This window comes from Oryzias latipes, chromosome 3, assembly GCF_053564925.1.
Source record: "Oryzias latipes strain Hd-rR chromosome 3, Olatipes_Hd-rR_3.1".
NCBI classification, from domain to species: Eukaryota; Metazoa; Chordata; class Actinopteri; order Beloniformes; family Adrianichthyidae; genus Oryzias; species Oryzias latipes.
This window is the reverse complement of record NC_136239.1, coordinates 18941977-18962799: the sequence shown is the minus strand read 5'-3', so window position 1 is coordinate 18962799 and position 20823 is coordinate 18941977. Positions and strand designations below refer to the sequence as shown.

At 37.4% G+C, this 20823-nt stretch overlaps 1 long non-coding RNA gene across 4 annotated transcripts in view; it reads right to left on the bottom strand.

The window, feature by feature from the left end:
- Positions 1-2238: 2238 nt before the first annotated feature.
- LOC110017367 (uncharacterized) overlaps positions 2239-20823 on the bottom strand; it is a 34053-nt gene continuing 15468 nt past the window's right edge. For 2 of the 4 annotated variants that reach the window (XR_013655150.1, XR_013655149.1), the window contains 4 exons: positions 3734-3901; positions 3010-3643; positions 2838-2898; positions 2239-2475 (listed from right to left, as the gene is read on the bottom strand). This is a non-coding gene — a long non-coding RNA (uncharacterized LOC110017367). Of the gene's footprint in view, positions 2476-2837; positions 2899-3009; positions 3644-3733; positions 3902-14130; positions 14284-20823 lie in introns of all 4 variants that reach the window. The other 2 variants (XR_013655151.1, XR_002292735.3) reach the window with 2 other exon arrangements.

The window sequence follows — 20823 nt, the reverse complement described above, 5'->3', positions numbered from 1 at the left end:
TAACTTTTTAAGGTCATACAAGTAACATATTTACTCCACCATGAAACTCCATACTAGAAACATGAAAGAAAAACATGTTCATTTCTTCTCACCAAGAAACTGTTAAAAAGTTATAGTGAGAGTCATGTAGTCTCCATTTTTCTTCAAGATCAGAGAAATAAACCTATACTAAAATGGTTTATATAGCCCGATGAAATTGTGTTAGAGACTCACTATGATGGAAATCATGTTTTCACACAAGCTACTATGACAAGCCACAACTCCCTGCTCCGCTCCATTCTGATGCATCTGCTGGCAGACAAATAGATCCACGAATGTCTTTATTTTTCTTGTCTGAGCTGACATCTGGCTCAAAACCTGTAAAGCTGAATAGCTCCAATTTTGCTTACCATTTTTGTAGCCTGGTAGGGCCTAATGTTAGTTTGGGGTTGTGAGGGGCTGTAAGCTAGAAGGTGAGCACAAAAACAAATAGAAAACGAGAAGGGGCCAGTCCCGCCAACAACTCAGAGGTGAATTTACAACGGACTACTGCAAGTCTGCAGAAACTAAGTCCTAGAAAACGACACAGTTTTTTTATTTTTTTGTTTTGGCGAAAAATGGCATAATCATAATTAAAAGACCACTCCAAGAGGATTGGGGTGGAACTTTAAAGCTTTAAGATGTTGTTTATTAGGTATAACATCTTTATACATTTTTTTTCTTCTCACTCTTGAGGTTGATTTACCATTTTGCATTGTGTCTTAAAATCTCTAGCTCCGTTTTCTCTGCAAAAAAGGCATTCCTTATTTTCACATTCTTTTTAATTTTATACATCTTAAAAAAGATGACATGAGATCATTTCATTATGACTAACTGTTTAGAAATGTTTACTGCTTAAATCTATTGAGTGAAAAGGCTTTGAGAGTGTATTGGTGATATAGCATGAACCCACTTAACTGTTCACGCAATGAAGAGTAAGGCTTTTATTGTCTCATCTAATAAGATAAATCTTACACAGTGATTTTTTTCTTTGATTAACCTAAATACATTATTTTAATTCTTTTTAAACTAGGTGAATAACGTTTATTCTCTTTTTCATGGTCCAGTAGCCATCCCATGAGAAAATGTTTGATAGAAGTCTCATTTTTCTTCTATTCTGTGCTTTTTCTTTTCCTTGCTTTTCAACTGCTGATTTGAGGGTAAATGAAATTTGGTACCGAGATTCTTCAAACCACTCACTGGGAACATATGGACACATTGATCTGCCATGGTGCAATTACCAAATTTGGATGTTTTGGAAAAAAAAAATTGCATAATCTTAGCCCCTATCGCTGTGTCCTTTCCATCCGTATTAAGCTGTGTCCAGCCATGGGGAGCAGCTGGGATTTCACTAAAACTTAACAACTGTGACAATTTTACCGCTCTCCCTCCATTACAAGTTGTAAAAGTTCATAAATATTTAATCTAGTCATGTTCTTGAATGTTTCAAACATTTAATGTGACATACTAAAACAGTTACAGAATGTTATGGTATTGGGTTTCAGAACAAAAAGTGTCTATATTGATTATTTTATTGTGTACGGTAGTTACATTGCCTTATACCATATTGCTGAAAGTATAATAAAGTCACATTTTGCATTCTAACTTTGCATGTTTTAGAACATTTGAGAGAATAATAAGAAACAGAAGAATTGCAGCTATTTTGATGTGTCTTTTCATGTGAGCGTCCCTTTTAATGAGACCTCACCTCTTCACTCAAGATGGTCTCACTTAGATGTGCAAGTGGCCTGCTTTAATACGGATGAAGTAGTGACCAAACATAGTTCAAAGTCTGAAGAAATCAGAATTTCTTTTGCATTGTCCTTATGTTCTGGGGCGGCTTTGCTGCATCTGACACAGTGTGTTGAGACTGTGGCGGTTCAATGAAATCTCAAGAGCATTGAAGCATTCTGGACAGAAATGTGTTGCCTAGTGCTAGAGAGGTTGGTCTCAGAGTATTGTGAAGCAGCCTAACAAAATCCTGTGGTTTTGTGTAAAAAAAACTCAAAAAAAAAAAACCTCTTCAAAATGGGAGAAGTTTGGTCAGGTGGGCTGAACCAAAATACCTGTTTACAGGTGCAGAAGTCACATAAAAAGTCACATGAACTCATTCCAATGATTGCTTTAAAAGGTTATAAAAAAAGGATAAGGGATGCTATAAATTTTGTCTAACCCTGTTGTGTTGAATGCTTTTTTTCTTAGACAGTGACCATTGTAGTCTTGTGTTTTTTTATTTTTTTATTAAGATAAATATAATATGGGAGCCGGTTTAGCTCGTGCTGGTTTGCGGCGCCTTCCATCCGTGAAACCAGGGTTCGACTTCGGGCTGCTCCCTGTTCCCTTCTCTACTTCTGTGCCGGTCCCAAGCCCGGTTGCTTTGGGAAGGTTGCGTCAGGAAGGGCATCCGGCATAAAACATTGCCAAGTTTACCATGCGACTTGTTCGCTGTGGCGACCCCTGATGGGAAAAGCCGAAAGAGAAAGAAGAAGATTAAGATAAATATAATATAACTTAACAGTTTTATCCATGTGTGTAAACGTAAATTTACCAAATTCAATTTTTCCTTAAAATAAATATAAAAGGCTATTAGGCTGTTGTCTGTCTTTATTCTGTCTGACAGCAGCTTTTGTTGTCATCTCTCTCACATTTGTTTTAAAGCTACAGCACATTTGTAAGCATTTTGAGTATAATATATGTCAAAAAGAATGAAAAGGTCTGTCACATGAAGCCATTGTGAGCACAAGAAAGACACAATTTGAAAGAATAAATCCAATAATTTCAGAATCATGGGACAAATATGAGAGAGAGGCAGTCCAAACCTTGGTTTGTCACATCTCCAGCCAGACTCCTCTGCACTTCAGAGAATTTCCCTGCCTTAATCTGAGACAAATTTGCAGAAAGGTGTGGGAAAAGAGGAAGAAAGAACAGATATAATTGCATTATATGCTAGAGGGCAGTGGAATAGGAAAGAAGGATGCAGAAAATATTCACATTTTTGTTTTCAAGAGCTTTAAGCCTTTAGCAGGTTTGGCTGCAGTGCAGATTCTGTTGATCATGTATTCTCAGGAAAAATCCACAGCTTTGTTAACCTATCAAAACACAGTCATTACAGAAACAAAGTATATTATTCTATGCGTTTTTTTCCACATACATTTGAAACCTTTTTAGACATTTTTGAGTTCTGCTAAGAATAATTATAACAAACAAGTCTGGTAAATAGATCAGATAAGACATAAAAGTTAACTTGAATGGTGTTGGAAGAAAAACATGATTCACTTTTTTTTTTCTACCCTTCTGACATATTTTTTTAAATGTAGCTATTTACATGTGTGTATGACACTTATCCTTTTTTATTCCCAAATGTGCTTTTTTTTTCAAATTTTGCAAAAATCCTATTCAATTTCAGAGTAGGGTGCAACATGAAGCAGCACCTAATATGTTTGACGGGATGAACCCTGAAGCAGGACACAGACTGTAGTAAGTTGAAAACGGTTTATTCATTGCTAGTAGTGGTGGAGGGTTCTGGACTGCAATTCACGTAGCTTGGGTGGGCGATGAAGCGGGTGAGCTGCAGGTCTGGTGGAAGCTGTAATGACTGATTTGAGTTGGAGCCTGGGTTGGTTTCCTGTGGAAACACAAAATGGGTCAGCGTGCAGATGGTAACGTAGTACTTGGCATAAAGCTTGGCCTGAGAGCGTAGTATGGGTCAGTTTACCGCAGAAAGCAGACGGACTGACGTTGGCTGAAGGGTGTTGGAGTCCAGATAAAGGGTGCAGGTGAGCAGATTGTAAACCGGTAGGTGTGGGAGGTGACCAGGATCCTGACAGCATCGAGCTCTGCATGCCTCACGTCACAACTGCTCTTACAGGTGAATATGGGCTGTCTATGGGTGAAAGATAGGCAATTCTGTATGGGGCACACAGGTGACCCAAAGAAAGTTTTAAATTTGTAAACCAGTTAGTGAGCAGTTTGCTGTCATCCTAAATCTGACCACTAGCTTTCAAGATTTGGGTTTTTACTTTATCTGGTTTCTTAGTGTACCTTCACACCTTGGAAAGCTGGAAAATCTGATTTGATTTAACATTTGATGTCTAAAAAGCATCTGCAGTATTCACTTTGGTCTAGCTTCACCTTTGCTGCTGACTCCGCCCCTTGCAGAGCTGATTAAGGCTTTCTACTCCACCAATTACCAGGTTGGGAGGAAGGTTTAAAATCTCCCTAAAACTCCTGCTTCAGTGGTGGTTGAATTATTGGGTGGAATCTGATCCTTAGCTTGCCTCTGCATTCTGCCAAGGCTTCAAAGTTTCTCTCTGGTTTAGTTAATTTTCTAGCCCTGTGGTTTCACCCTTCTTATGTGTGCTTCTGTGGTTTAGTTCCTGGTTGGCTTCCTCTGTTGTTAACTGCTGTTTGATAATTTTCCATTTGATTAGTTGTTGTAGTTTCGTGTTGTATTTTGTTAAAATGTTAATGCTAAAAGCCCGAGTGTTTATGTGAATTCATTCACACATTGCAACACTTTCTGTAAGTCTTTGGTGTATATTAGTCTGTTTTTTGCTTTGTGACTCGCTCCACCAGAAACACTGGGGTGTGGTGCCATTTTTAACCTTCCTGGTTTCTAAATTCTTCATGTTACCATTTTTCTTCCTTTTTCTTGGATTAGTGACATAACACACTTCTTCATAGTTGTCGAAGAGACATTTTTTTTCTTCAATTTTTGTCTTCCTCATGTTTGCAAGGTAAGTTTTCTTCCCTTAAAACGAACACCATTCACTTATTCTGCTCTTTAGTTTCCTAAATAGAATGTCAATGTTTTTGGTTAATGGAATCCCTCAGTTTTTAGGCAGACTTGTGCCTGCTTGTCAGTGTAGTCTGCACCAGAGATAAGACTGGTTATCACACCTGGGCAAACAAAGCATACCATTTGTCAACAGGTCATAGACCTTTCTTTCCCAAATACTAAAAGAAAACACAAAAACTGTAATTTAATTTCTTGAGCAGAATCAATATGTGGAACCTACAGAAACCACCACAGACATCCGTTACACATACAGAAAATGATGGCCAAAGACCTAAAATGAAAGTAGAATAAGTGAACATACTTTTCATTTTTTTATTCAAATGTTAATCTATTTACTGTATGTACTGTGTATTGAAATGTTAAGTGTTAAAAAAGGGTTTAAAAGTTATGCATAATCTACAAATATATAGTTTTTTAAAATTTACTGAAATCAGTCATCATGAAGTAAATTGGTGTGGGACTTAAGTAAGGGATAAAGCCCAACAAGGTGTTCATTATCAGAAACTTATGTGTGAACGTCAGACGGTTGTCTCTGCTTGAAGCGCATTATCTTGATTATACCATGGTCACATGTGAAAGAAATACATATTAAATCAATTATTAGTACTTTAATCTTGTTATGTTTTAGGTTTAAATTGTTTTCACAAGAAGCGGATTATTTCATTAATGATGTGACACTTTGTCAAGGTAAAGGCTACTGAGCCTGCTTTGACCTGCTCTGCCACAGTGGACAACAATGATATATATGCTAAAATGATGTTAAGTGGTACAAAGCGTAATCTCGGAGGGAAAGTGCACCTCTTACTTCTTGTTTTTTGTCCAGATGATGAAGCAATTTGTTTTTCAAAGAAACAAGTATTTTCCTAGATTACTTCTATTGCAAGAAATATTCACCATTTACTCTGATTGTCAAGCTATTTCTTTCATTTATCAACAATACAATTATATATCAACGCATATTTACTCTTCATCAAGCTTTATAAGCACTATCCATTATCACTTATTAATATACACCCTGCAGTTAATCAGAATTGAGTATTCACCCGGACCTTGGTATATGTTTTTTCTTCTACCCACTCTTTTTTTTTAAACAATTGTATTTTCTGTTTGAAAATAAAAGGAAATCAAATCAAAATCAGGCTCACATGTTGTGGAAACAAAAGACATGCAAAATATTACACTTTGGGTGTAATCTGCCATTAAAGTAATTGTACAGATCCGTCACTATTGAATGTGGGGAGACGTATCGTCCATGAAGGACGATACGTCCTCATCCAGTCAGCAGCCCAGGACAGATCCTCACCAACTTCTTTAAACTGTTTCAAATCTGTTTTAAATCCCACCAAACCATTCAGAACTGGCGAGCTGAGGCCACTACATAAGTCATAGAAGGTACTAAGCCGGAGCCCACAAACTTTAAAGGATCGCAGTTTCATCATAAAATAAAAGTGACGTTGGCCCTTCTTATATATAACACTGGTATTGTAAGCCCAGTCCAGTTTGTGGCTGAGGTGAAAGATACGTTAACTGTCCACCACTTTAGTGTCCGACCTGTGGAGGCTACACATAGTTTTATTGAGACCATCTCTGTGGCCTTACCATGTGTCAAATAAAAACTCAAATATAGCTATGATATTAATAATATATGCTCTTAAATTAAAAAAAGTTTAAACTTAATAACTTTTCTCAAAGGGGCACCATCTTTTTTAATTGGAAGGAAATTGTTACACATTATGATAATTTATCAATCTTGACCTGAAAATTGATTAAGAAGAGTAATACGATTTATCAATCTCAACACTGCAGGCAGGTAGTTGTCCTGATCATCACGTGTGAAAACAAAAACGACAATGGCTGGTTTATGAATATTATTAAAAAATTTACATATACATTAAACAATGATGAAAAGCTCAAACCAACAATAGTGTGTGGATGAGTATGTCTGTGTGGAAATGGGTGAACGTTTGTGAGAAACAAAGTAATGTCTCAGGACTCAGGGGAGGGGACTTTCAGTTGAAGTGCATGGTCAGATGCCTTAGCAAAATTTAAAGTGTGTCTACACATTGGACTGTAATGATGGCTTGATCATTTTTTTGCTGCCATCACATGCGTTTTCTGCTGTGATGCACTTGGTTGTTTGTACATTAAAGTAGAATAAACCCATTTCAGCATTTTTCATTGAATTAACCACAGAAAAATATTATTTTGTAAGGACCTGGTTGTTTTCTTACAAAGAAACTGCACATAATTTCAGGGAATGAACTGTCAGAGCTGTCAGCATCTAAATATGTCTGAGCTCCTCCACTATTCTAATTAGATAGCAAGCTCTTTGTCATTTAGGCTGTAAAAAGCATTTTCTTTCTTTCACAGCATTTTTTTCCACTTTAGATGATTGCAGTTGAGGTGTTTTTGCTCTGCGTTTACCCGTTTTTTTCACTTTCCTTTGTTCATCCGTATTCTTGCTTTGCTTTTGATCTCTCAACATCACATTTTATAATCAAACTTTTCTTAGCAGTGTTCCAGTCGCTTAAGCACGCCATGGCTTCATACACAACTGATGACAGGTAATATCCGTGTTTTGTTAAAGTTGCTGTACTTTAAAAATATAAATGTATTGCTTTTTTTATGGAACAAGTAATGACTTTCTTTTGAATACAGCAAATTTGAAGTCCAAAACAAACTGTAAATAATGGATTACTGGAACGTTCGCCTTCTTAACCCACATAGTGTAATAAGCTGTCAAGATTTTCCCCAATTTATTTACTTGCCCTCCTAGTGGCATACTCTTTTGGAGTTTTGCAGTATTTGTTTGGGTGTCAAAGCAAGCACACATAATCTCCCAGAAGAAAATTAAGCTGCAAACAACCACTGATCCCACCAGCTGAAGGCAAAGCATGCTGGCATATGTTACTTATGGTTACTTTGGGGTTTATTTACTATTTTTAAAGAATATCCATAATCTATGGATATGTTTCAGTGAAGAAATAAAATCATTTCTAAAAAATAAGATTTAGGGATAATAGATGACAATGTCAGCACCTAAAGGTTCAACTGCCTGTCTGTCTAATTCCACTGTGTTCCTTTTATAAACAAGGAGATTCAAATTGTTGGCAGGATTGCTTCTTCGAGCTCTATGATGCCGTTATGAAATTCTGCAGTCATCTTAATTATTATAATAATGTAATACTTTATATATGTTAGTTTATCCAATAAGATAGGGAATAAAAAGAAGTAAGCTGTACCAGCAAAAAATGAATGTGGGAACTCTTTTTTCAAAAGAGAATTTAATAAAAAAGATGACAGTCTCATTATAACAAAATGTTTACCATTATAAAATACAATCATTTTATTCATTAAAACCATCTTCATTATTTTGCTCTAATGATCTTAAATAGATGCCATCACCTTGCGTGACCTTTATTGTTGTTATTGATGGACACCTAAAGGTAGAGACAAAGAATACAAATGCACTATCCTTGATATGAAAATCACCTGGCTCAGGCACAAACCCTTTTTCAGCTTTGGGGCTGTTTTATTGAAGTCTTGTCTCCCTGCTAACAACTGTGTGGGCTCAACTAAAGCAAATCTCTGCATCACACACCAGTGAAGAATTTTTTTCTCATCTGGACCAGCTTTGATTCAACATCTGACCATCTGACTCAGCTGAAATCAGCTTGTACTTTGTCCAGATGTAGTCCAGCTTTATTCCAGATCCTTTCCAAGACCAGTCCACCCCTATATAGCCGCTGGATTCATTTCAGCTGAGCACTGGATCAATGTCAGCTTTATGTCTGGGTCTTCCCTCATGATACCTACCTTTAACTTAAGTTACACATTTATCTTCAAACTATTCACATTAATAAAACAGTGCAAAATAACAGTTTACCATGGTTTGTTTAATCAAAAATTCATCAAAGGTTTGATGAAAATTCTGTTAAGTAAATGGCTGAGATTTTGTTTGAAGTCATCTTAACTGCAGCTGCACTTATCTTTCTGAATATTACATTAAATTCTTGTATTCAAAAGAGGACCAAAACCTGTTTTAATATGACTATGAGATAATGGCCAACGAAGTGTGAATTATCAGAAATCATACCATGGTCCAGGTGAATACTTGATTCTGATTGGTTGCTGGGTGTGGATTAAAAAGTGATAATCCACACCTAAAAAAGAAGTTCCAGTCACATAACTTAACTGTTCTAAATCGCTGTGCTGGCTTCTTTAAAACAAACTTTTTCTTATTCATCTGAACAAAAACAAGCAGAAAGAGGTGAACTTCCTCTCTGAACTGATGCTTTATTCAACCCATCGTGACAATCAGCATTTATACCACTTTTCTTTGCTGCTGCAGTCGAGGTCGGTACCGGTTCAGCTAAGCGGCCCGTTGTCATATTACCGCACTGCACCAGTGCTAGTCTGCTTTTTGTGAAAAAAGCAATCTCAACTGAAAAAACAACAAGAATAAAGAACTAAAAACTTATTGAACATTTATTTCTTTTGTAAGTTGAATATTTATTTCTTTTAAGTTTTGTACGTTGGCCTTCGAAGTGTGCATTATCAGAAATGAACGCACTTTGCGAAAGTAACTGTCCTCCGCTCTGCTTCACTTTAATCCGTACCCAGCAGAAAATCAGAATCGAGTAGTCACCAGGACTATGATATAAAACACATTAATTAAAAGGAAAAGACTCCTATACCATTTTGTTGACCATATTTTAATGTATTTCTTTACAGGTTTCTAAAAAGGAGTAAACCATGCGGAATATTTAAACTCTACAGTAATCCATTCAATCTTTTAAATCAAAATTCAAAAAATATTTATTATTTAGAAATGTATTATTTTAAAAAAAGGAAGAAAAAAGAGTTATTTGAGATCAGCAGTCCAATGGACTATGGAGGTAAACATACTTTTTCATTGTCCAGCCCTACATTTAGGTAAAGTAAAGTCAGTCTGCAGGATAAAATGTTAGTGGTTTTTAAACGATTCCTCTATTTGTAGCAGATTTTAAAGGAAATCTACAACTGCAAAACTTTTCCAAAAAAAGTTAATATTTTCAAACTGAGAGATCCAAAAAACACTACTGTAATTTGCTCTGTGGATGAAGGATCTTTGAATTAGATTACTATATTGTTTAGAACTGTTAAAAAATGTCCCCATAATTCATCAATTAAAGGCTCACTCGTCGTCAGGATAAATATATATACACATTTTTTTGTTCCTTTTTGTAATGTTTTCTTTTTACATTGCGTGGGCTTGTAGTCTGCAGTTAATTTTTTATTTTTTTAAACTTGTCCTGTCCATCGGCTGAGTAAACAGATGAGAGCCGAAGGCCTTTTGGGTTGGACATATTTTACTTTAACAACAGGGGTTATGACTCTTCAGACAAACCAGAGGTATGTCTGAATAAGCCCCTTTTGTAATCAAGGCCAACTTTATTCATTTTAGTCATATTTGAAAATCTTTCGTGTTGGATCAGAGGGAAAGGAAAGGAGGGAAGAGGAGAGAGGGATGGTAGAGAGGGGGGGGGGTAAGAGAATATAGAAAAGGGGGGGGGGGCTGTAAAAGCCATGAAGCAGCATTAAGCAAAAAGTTTCTGGATGGTTATACTCATTACGGTGAGGTTCAGAAGTAATGCAAGCAAGGGCGGGGCCTGTCTACATACACACTCAGATGTTATAAACATACCTGTTGGCTCCAAAAATTTTCACATGTCAACATGTACATAATACAACTAATGCATTCAAACCAACTAGTGTGAAAAATTTCATTCAATCGCGCAAAATATTAGTGCAAAGGTGAGCTAACACCTGTGCTCAAGTGAGTGTTTGTGTTCTTGTAAAATGGATGATGGAATGTAAAAAGAAGGAGGGGCAGTGCCCAGTCATTCCCACACCAAGACCCACGCCACAGCAGCAGCGGTACCCTGCAACGCCGGTACGGTTGTAGATACAGAAAAACCGTCCCCTGGGTGTTCACATCCTTCACCCAGGCCAGGGCCAACAGGACCGCCACAGGGGCCCCCAAAGCCAGAGAGCAGGGAGGCGTAGGGGGACATACATTGCAAGCCCCAGCCCAACCAGGAGAGCAGCCTCCCCGCCGTGCCGGGAGGGCCCAACGCGGGGCCTTACCCCAGAAGAGAGCCCACAGCCCTAGACGAGCACTCCACCACCACCCAGGAGTTCTGGACATCCCCCCACCCCAACCCCAGGTACGAGCCAGGGCCCCCCAAGGGAGGCCCACCCCGCCCTCCAGGCAGCCACCCACCCGGCCCACGGTTGGTCCAGGAGAAAGCAGGGGTCAGCCATCCCCCCCCCCAGGAGGAGGACACCCAGGGGAAGAGGGGGTTCACAAGAAGTGTTCTAAACATGGCCCAACCAGGCTCGCCCACAGTTGGAAATTTGGCGAGGCCCAGCGCTAAGGGGCAGGGACCAGAACCCACACCACAGGGATACAAACAGCCCGTGGCTCAGATGTGATGTGATCCCCAGCTCTTGGTCTTGCCAGAGCGATCAGGGATCCCTTTCCCTACGTGGAGAGAGGGCTGCCGGGCCCAGGGAGGCACCACCCAAGGAACACGGCCGCCATTGCCAAGGGCCCAGTACCCCCTACCTGAGGACCCCACAGCACACCAGCCCCACCCAGGCACCGGACCCAAACACCCGACTAACGGATACCCAACTGCCTCCCACCGGGCACCGGAAGGCCCCGACCCCCACCCCCAACTACGGCAGACAGACAAGGAGCAGCGACAACCTGGTCTAAAGCTTTTAGACAGGAATCTGCTGTTTGACTTCTGTATTGACTTACATTAATATTTTTCTTGTTTTCCAGTTTATTAAAATTGTTTTTCAGCAATAAAAAAGTTGTGAAAATGATAGATTCTAATCCTCCTTCTTTATCGAAATTTCTGACCAGAAGCTTTCATCTGTGCATATGTTTGGCTGATAAATGGTAGATCTGACAGGTGGATCTTTCCACATAACGCCTGTTCTAAGTCCAGCCATGAGTGGGTTTCTGGATTATTTTTTAACCATTTTAAGATTTATTGTATTCTATTTGCAAGAAAGTACTTGTAGAAGTTAGGTAATTCTAAACCTCCACAGCTTTTTGCAGATTTTAAAGTTTTTAGACTAATTATTGCAGGTTTATTGTTCCATAAAAAGCTTAATCCAGTAGTTTGCAGTTTTAAATCAAGTCAGCTCGACCCTAACACTGGGTCATAAAAGCGTTTAAAAAAAGAATAAAACTTGCAATGACAAGATGAATAGTTTCATTGCTGAAACTAACATTATGTATTTTATTAACAATTAATGATCAAGCTTTTCAAACAACACACACCATCAAACATTTGCTAAATAAAAGTTGGCAATGTCCATTTGTAGAGCAGTTGACTTTTAGGCAGAAGTGTCACTGAAAAAGAGCTTACACAAGGTTTGATGTTTTCCTGGTAATTAAGCTTCAAGACTTTTTTCAACCACCTAAAGATGGCTTTTGTTCTGTTTATTTTATATTTTTTTACAAAAAAAGTATTGTGTCCATCTCCACTTGTGGTGTTTGTGGAAACTTTGTCTTCATATCCATTCACGGTATTAGTATATGCTGTGTTTTTTCTATATATCACTTCTCAATTCTCATTTTCAATTTTAGGTTTAAAATTTTAAACATTATTATTGACCTTAAATGTTGATTTACTGTCTGAGTTAATTAAAAATAACAACAATAATAATGATAATAAAATAAATAAATAAATAAACTTCTGCCTATAAAAGCAACAGCAAAACACAAGAAAGTTAGTCTGTCTATAAAGTCTCTAAAAAAGTCGTGCAGGGACTGCTCGAGGGGCTTGCTGTGATTTGCAATAAAAGTCAAGTGCTTCTTCAGCAAACTCTTCAATATATGGTTTATTTTCCAGGGGGTGCCTCCTAAGATCTAAGATCTCATCTCAGAAAGCCACAAACAGTCGTAATTCGCTGAATGTCTCTATAGGAAATGCAGTCCATTTTTAAGGGTAACTTGCATTGCTATGTGTATTAAAGTGAGCTAAATAATGTGGTTACTACTAGTCACTCAGGTGAATAAGTACATGTTTTGGGTTTTTCTTGTGAGTTACTCTGATAGAAACCAGATAAAAAAGGATAATTTTTTTCCCCATAGGATCAAATTAATTATAATTATAATTTAATCAATATTTGTAACAACACTCTGTGTTATTATTTTTTATACCATGGTCCAGGTAAATACTCAATTCTGATTGGCTGCTGGGTGTGCCTTAAAAGTGATAACGCACGGTCATAACCGCACGCCCCAAAAAGAAGTTCCGGTCACCTAGCTTAAATGTTTTGTATCACAGTTCCGGGTTCTTTAAAACAACCATTAGCTTCCTCCTCTGGACAAAAACAAGCGGTAAGAGGGAAACTTTCTCTTTGAACTGATGCTTTATTTAACCCATCGGGAGGATCAGCATAAATATATCACTTTATATCGCCGAATCTGGACTGCAGTGGTGGTGCGGCGCCTTGTTATCGTGACATTGTGCTGCACCACGTTACAAATAGTCCGCTTTTCGTGAAAAAGTTATCCAAATTGGAAAAAAAACAAGAGTTAAGGGCTAAAAACTGGTTAATATTTATTTCTTTTGTAAGTTACCATGGTATTAGCAGGTTAATGGCCTTCGAAGTATGCATTATCCCTTTTTAACGCCCTTGTAAAGCAAGCAAAAATTGTTAAAAATGTGCGGTTCAGGCATCCACGGTGTGCGTTAAAAAGTGATAATGCCCACTTCGTCGGCCATTAACCCTTACTTAATGCATTCGCAGCAGCTGATCAGAATCGAGAATTCACCTGGACCATAGTTTCTGATAATCCACACTTTATTGGCTATTAACCCTTACATAATCAAGCAGAGTAGAAACATGACTCAATTTTATACAGTAATTTATCTCTTATTCTTTGAAATGACTCTACTCCAGGGGTCACCAACACAGTCCCCGCGGTCGCATGGTCGCCCATGAGGATCACTTTAAGTGCTCGCAAGGCATGTTCTAAAAATATCACAGATCACAATGGAATTCAATATTATTTTCTAAAAAGTTTCCTTCATGTTTGGAACAAATTAGGGATGCATCCGGTTCCGCACACACAATTACCATGGATCCCAGTCCTCCCTGTGCCTCGCACACACTTCGCCCGTGCATCATTTAAATGAACTGTATCTTCACACCAAACGCAGTTAGTAAGTCAAATTTATATGCACTATCTTTGTTTTTAACATGCATCAAAGTTGCTGCTTGACGTTGTCCAAAAGTGTGTTTACCTGAAGCTCCCGCTGCGTATAGGAGGAGTTTCCGTCAAAAGCTTTTCTCAACCTCATCACAGAGGACGTTGATAATGAGAGATCAGGCTTATTTAACTGCTTCTCCTCTTTATCCAGTATCCAGTGCGATGGGCTTTACAGCAGCAAGGGACACTGTGAAATAATTTAACATAGTAGATTCTTAGATCCCCTGATTCTCTTACTTTGTTAAAAAAATAATTTCCAAGATGCAATGTCTCATTGCATTGCAGACTTTTTTCACAAAGCTTCTGAAAAAAATTCTAGAAAACAACCGAAGCTTTGTTTAGAGCTGCACATTTATTTAATAAAGAACAAGAAAGCCAACTAGGTCTCAATTGTGCCTTCCACCTACTTAGTAAATGAGCAGAAAAATCACACAAACTATTGATAAAACTAACAGTAATAGGCGGAAAATGTTGCACAAAATGTTACATTTTTATTCATTAAGTGTTCAACTCTGTACCACCAATGCAACTAGTGTCCCTCCGAACTTTCAAATGGTTGTGCAGATAAACATTAATAAATCAATGTTTCATGTTTAACCTTCATATTATCCTCAATTATTACTCACACATTTGACCCTTGGGGTCAATTTGACCCCAATGGTAAAAGGAAAGGTGACCCCCTTTCCTTTTATGAACATATTTATTTCCCTTTTTGTATCTCCTTTTTTCTGAAGTCTCACTTACCCCTCCCCTTATGTTATCCGGGCTTGGGCCAGGCAGTGACAACGTTAGAGAATGTTTTTTTTTCTTTTCTTTTCTTAATGTTTTTGTGTGAAACAGAAAATCATAATGAGAACATAAGTCAGATAGTCAGAACATGGAACAGTTCTTCATGCCCAGAGTCAAGCTTTTAGTCTGCACTACTGTACACAAGACGTGCAGAGTTAGTGCATGCTCCTTGCAGACATGTTTCATGCAAAGAGTGTGTCGCACCAGACACACAGTCAGCAATGTTGAAGACAAAGTCATTATCCAAGCTCTTCATTTGAGAGGTGAGATGAAACTTTATTTATCCCCGATGGTAAAATTCCATTGTCTGCGGCAGGAGCAAAGCTCAGCAAAGTAAAGTGACCTTTAAGGGTTACAGTTCAACATTATGTATATATATATATATATATATATATATATATATATATATATATATATAGCATAAAATATATTACCATCAATTGAAAATATTTTACTTGAGATGATAATTTTAGAGGGGAGGCATGTGTAGTCGGAAAGACTTGGATGTGATCAACTCACAAGCTTACATTGGCTTCCTCATTTTGGCAAGATTTCACACCACACTATGAGAAACATCAAACTTCTCGTGGGAATAGTTGTTTTCCCCACCCCCCTGTTATGTATCAACTCAAAAGTATCAACTCTGCACCTGCAGGTGTGGTGATGTTAGGTCACACACACAGACAGACAAATTTTACACAGCTAAAACAGCCTGGGGTCAAATAAACCCCCGAGGAACACCAATGTATGCAATCTGTGTTTAGCACTTTGAAAAAAATATCATCATGATAATTTTATGCTGAATCAGTTGTCCCCATCAAATTAGGAAAAGTCATGAAACATGACGTAAAAAGAAAAAGGTTAACTATTATTTTGTGAATGAAAAACACCGAATTGGGGTTAAATTGACCCCAAGGATAATAGGAGAGTAAAACATGTTATTCTTATTACTGTTGTGTAAATCATTGATTAAAATTGTGGAATATAATTACTATTTATGTGTGAGCAATCAATTCATAGTGTTAAATTAACTACTGCTATTTATTATTGTAATTACCATTACTATACTAGACTGTGGTTTTGCTTTTTGGGAAAAAAAAGAAAATAGGAAAAAATGTCCTCATCCTCGAAAAGGTTGGTGATCTCTGCTCTAATCCGTCCTTGGGTTTCTATTATTGTAGCTTGTTCTTGGAAACTTCACGGTTACACATATTGTGTGAAGAACTGGCTTCCTGTTGAGGTGAGGAAAAGCAAAGTGTTTGAGGATTTTAATTTTGTTCCAACTGAACCACTAAAACTGTACTATTGCATTACTTTATAATTGTATTATTAGAGCTTCTGGCGGTTTTGTGAAGATTAAGCTAACTTTTGTAGACATACCTGTCCACTTTCAAAAATTGTGTTTTTTCTCTTTTTTCGGGGGAAGGGGTGGGTCACCTTTATATCAGACATTTTTTTCCCAATTGAAAAATAAATAAAACCTTTGTCTTTCAAGTTCGTTTTGCTAAACGAAGCCAAGCAGAACTTTTTTTTCATGGTGACAAAGTGAAATGTGATTGCACAAATGAAAAGATGGAAGCCTGTTCATGCCACTGATCCATGATTTTCATTGTAACACTTTTGCATTCTTGTGTGTAATTGATGTGGTAATGCAATGGCGGTAGTCAATTTAATGAACGATAAACACCTTTATTTGAACGATAAACACCTTTGTTTTACCTTCCAATATTAAAATAGTCAGAAGACCATTTAGGAAACTTCAAAGAATGGTTAAGAATTTGTTTGCCTGATGGTCAGGATGGCATATTTTTGCTCTTCCTCATTTGTCTTCTGTTTTGATGTTGCAGAAAATCCATTTTCCTCATTTTGAGGTCTTGAGGCTTGTCTCGGAGGGCCACAGGATCAATATTTGCCAAGTTTAAACCACAGGATTATCTGTGTGTCAGGATTTTCAACAGAAGCTCTCAACTGTGACATAAATTTTCAACTATCCTCCACTGTGTGAGAAGGTCACACATACCAAACAGCCTTTGTCATATTGTGCACCTAAAGTAAGGATTAAGTAGTCAATAATTTCACACCTTTATGCTGAACAATGCTATTTGTGGTAGACCTTGAAGGTATTTGTTAAAGGCCTCAAAACGGTGTGACAACGAAATGATTATTTTTGTTGAAGTCAGAGAAAATGCAGCAGTAACGAAGATGCAAAAGTTCCACTTTGTCTTCCATATGTGTTTCATTTTCTTACCCAAAGCACTTCATGAAATTCATGTCTTTGTTTTAAGTCATACCTGCAGTGTCTGTGGAATGAATAGATAAATAAATCAAAACATAAACCCCTACTGTAACATTAAAATCTATCCAACACAAGAGGCCTTCAGCTCTGATCTGCTTGCTCCGCTGTTTTACAGGACAAGTATAAATAAATAAATAAATATGTGTGTATATATATATATATATATATATATATATATATATATATATATATATATATATATATTGAAGTCTATTACCTTTGCACTCTCTGTAAATCTTAACAGCATATTTTCTAATCCCTCTATCTATTGTATTAATATCATTTAAGTCAATTTACTACAATTATAAAACCTAATTGGCTCAAATGGAGTAAGACATAATTCTTAGAGACTAAAATGATTTTTCTTTTCACAAGTCTAAAAATTGGCATTATTAATTAAACACTCACCTGAGCACAGGTGTTAGCTCACCTTTGCACTAATAGTTTGCATGATTGAATGAATGAAAGATTTCACACTAGTTGGTTTAAAGGCATAGGTATGCGTTCGTGAACACTATCTGTTTTGTGTGCATGTTGACATGTGGACATTTTTGCGGCTAGCAGGTGTGTTGATAATATTTGAGTGTGTGTGAACAGGCCCCGCCCTTTTTGTACTACATTTGAACCGTACCGTAACGATAAACAACCAGTAAACCTGTCTGCTCTATGCTGCTTCATGGTCTTATCCCCCTTCCCCTCCTATTATCACCCTCCTACCCCCCCCCTCTCTCTAACGTCCCTCTCTCTTCTTCCCCTCTTTCCTTTTCCGTCCGGTCCAACACCAAAGATTCTCAAACATGATTGAAATTAATAAATTTTGGCCTCAATTACAAAAGGGGTTTATTCAGACATACCTTTGGTTTGTCTGAAGATGAATAACCCCTCTTGTTAAAATAAAATATGTCCAACACAAGAGGCCCTCAGCTCTCATCTGTTTGCCTAGCTGTTGGACAGGACAAGTTAGAAGAAAAAAAAAAAAAAAAAAAAAATTGGCATTATTTCTTGCAGAAAAAAAAGCAGCTTAGTAACATTAAAAAAACAAACATTGAAATGTTTGCTTTCGACCTTTTGTGCCCATAGGATAATATAAAAAGCTTAGAGAAGCATTTAACCTCTTGGTCCTTTGTCTACAGATCCCACTTGGTAATGTAACAAAAGCACTTCTAAACACTATGACAGCAGTCAGGGAAAATGATCCTTAAAAAGTTTCAGGGTGTCAGCAACCCAATCAGATTGTTGTTTTTGTTGTTGTTGCTCCATAGCAGGGCCTTCATATTTCCACAAAGCTTGCTCTGATCTAAATCATATAGATATTTAAAGATCTTGATCTTTAAATTTTGCTTTCATGTATAAAAAAAATATATAAAATATTTAAACAAAGTATTGAAAATTTGCTTTCATATTTTGACAATATTCTTACAGTCTACAGTCATTTTAAGATGTAGCAGCAATTCTCTCAAGGACCAGAGTCCAGGACTAGAACTAGACAAGAACAGGGATAGGAAAGCAAAATAACACTAAGAGCACTAAAAACATAAAATCAGCTTCTTAACCCTCCGGTTGTCTTCAGGTCAAAATGACAGATCGCTGTATTGAAAAACCTTGAAATAAATTAAACGATATTTTTCAAGTTAAAATTCAATGACTTTTTCTTGACCCCAACATTAGAAAAACAGCATTGTGGTGTTAATTCATATTTCTATATTAGCTGTACTAAAAAGTTACAAACATTTTTTTGAGGTCAAAATGACCAGAAAGTCAAATTAAGCTGGAATCACAGTCACAAGGTGGGAAAATGTTTTGAATATTTGACTTTTGGTATTTGACAAAGGCTACATTATCAGTGTTTTAAATTCCCAGATATAATATCACTGTACTACATTATTTAGCACTGTTACTGAAGCTCTGATCATTATGTTGAAAGATTAACAACAGTATGTAAAATGACTTTTAACATTACAAGAGAGGTCATTTATGTTTCTGAAATTCTTTCTTTCAAAGCAGGTGTTGTCCTTGCTCTGCAGCAAAGGTTTACTGTAAACTATAAACCTGTGAAGATTAATTTCTCTGAGTGAGGTGACGACCCTGCCTAATAGATTCAGGACAACTCTGGATTTATTAATGTGAAAGTTTCTTGGTCTTATGTGACACATTGTACAAACTGGTGTGTTCTTTGAAAAACAGAATTTTGAAGGTTGGTCTGATGATGTTTCACTGCGTTTTTCAGTTCTGGTTGTTTATGTGCTGCCTACTTCAGAAGTGTGGCAAACAAGTTGAATATTTAGATGGTCAAAGACCCAGTGCTTATTGAAATGGTTGACTGATGTCCTGAGGTTTTGGTGGGGTTCAGAGGTGGTGGCAATCATTAGCTTGTTTTGTTTATGTGGCAGGTGTGAATGGGATCCTAATGTAGTTTGCAAATATGTCAAAACAAGATTGTCCATGTTTCAGAACGTCACCTGAGTTCTTAACTTCTTCTTAAAACCATCTGTCACCTGACCTGTGTGGCTTATTTTTTCATCTGTCCTTCAGATGGAGGTGAACTATACTGAGTTCTGGTCTGATAGCTCTTCTACCATCCTTTTGTGGAGCAGTTGTTTAGTTACCCCATGCACAAATCAAACACTCCTGACTGCACTGCATATAGACCACAATGTTTTGCTTCTCCCTCCATATCATATCCTTAGGGAGGACCAGATTTCCGCATTGTTTTTCTTTGTTTGAAGTGTACAAAATATTGATTCCATAATATATTCCATAATATATATATAAAATATTGTCTATTTAAGATACTTCTGATTTTACACGATGACACTTGAGGAAGGACAGCACTTTTATTTCTAGTTGATCCCCTTCTTTCTTGGGTTCAGTCCTGCAAGTTTCCTTTTTCTTGGTTTTTTACCAAAGTCCACAGTCCTTTAGGACAATCCTAATGTGACTCCTTTCCTTCTTGGTCATTCTGAATTGTTAAGTATAGTTTCTCTCTGGTACTGTAATGTTCTGATTATCGATTCATGCATTTTCTAAACCCACTTGGTCCTATTTAGAATCAAGGAGATGCTCAAGCAATCCCAGCTACTGTTTGGCGAAAGATACGGGATACCCTGGACAGGTAACCTGTACATTCCGGGGCTGAGAAAACAGAGAAAACACATATATGCAAAAGGAGAATATGCAAACTCCACACATAAAGGTCCCACCTGAGGTTTGAACCATTGCCTTCTGGCTGTGAGGCAAATGTGCTAGCTGCAACACTATTGTGCAGCCCACTAGTACTCTGATTAATCTTAGATTATCTTCAAGTGGGTGAAGGGAGTCAGTCATAAAGCTAAAATCAAATTAGCTGTCATGCACCTACGTGTGTGAAATTTGTTCTCCACATTTGAACCATGCGCTGGGGTACAGACACAGCCGTGCTCGAGAACCATTTGGTGGTTTAACCCTCAATACAACCCTTTTAGGCTGACTATCAAGCAGGGAGGCATTGGGTCTAATTTTATTTTTTATTTTTTTGCAAATTTGGTATGATTTGACCTAGGTTTGAACTCACAATCTTCCAGTCATTGAGCATGCACTCTTCCACAAGGCCACAGAGCATCAACGTAGTGGTCACTGTGTGTGGGTGGGTATTCTGTGCATCTC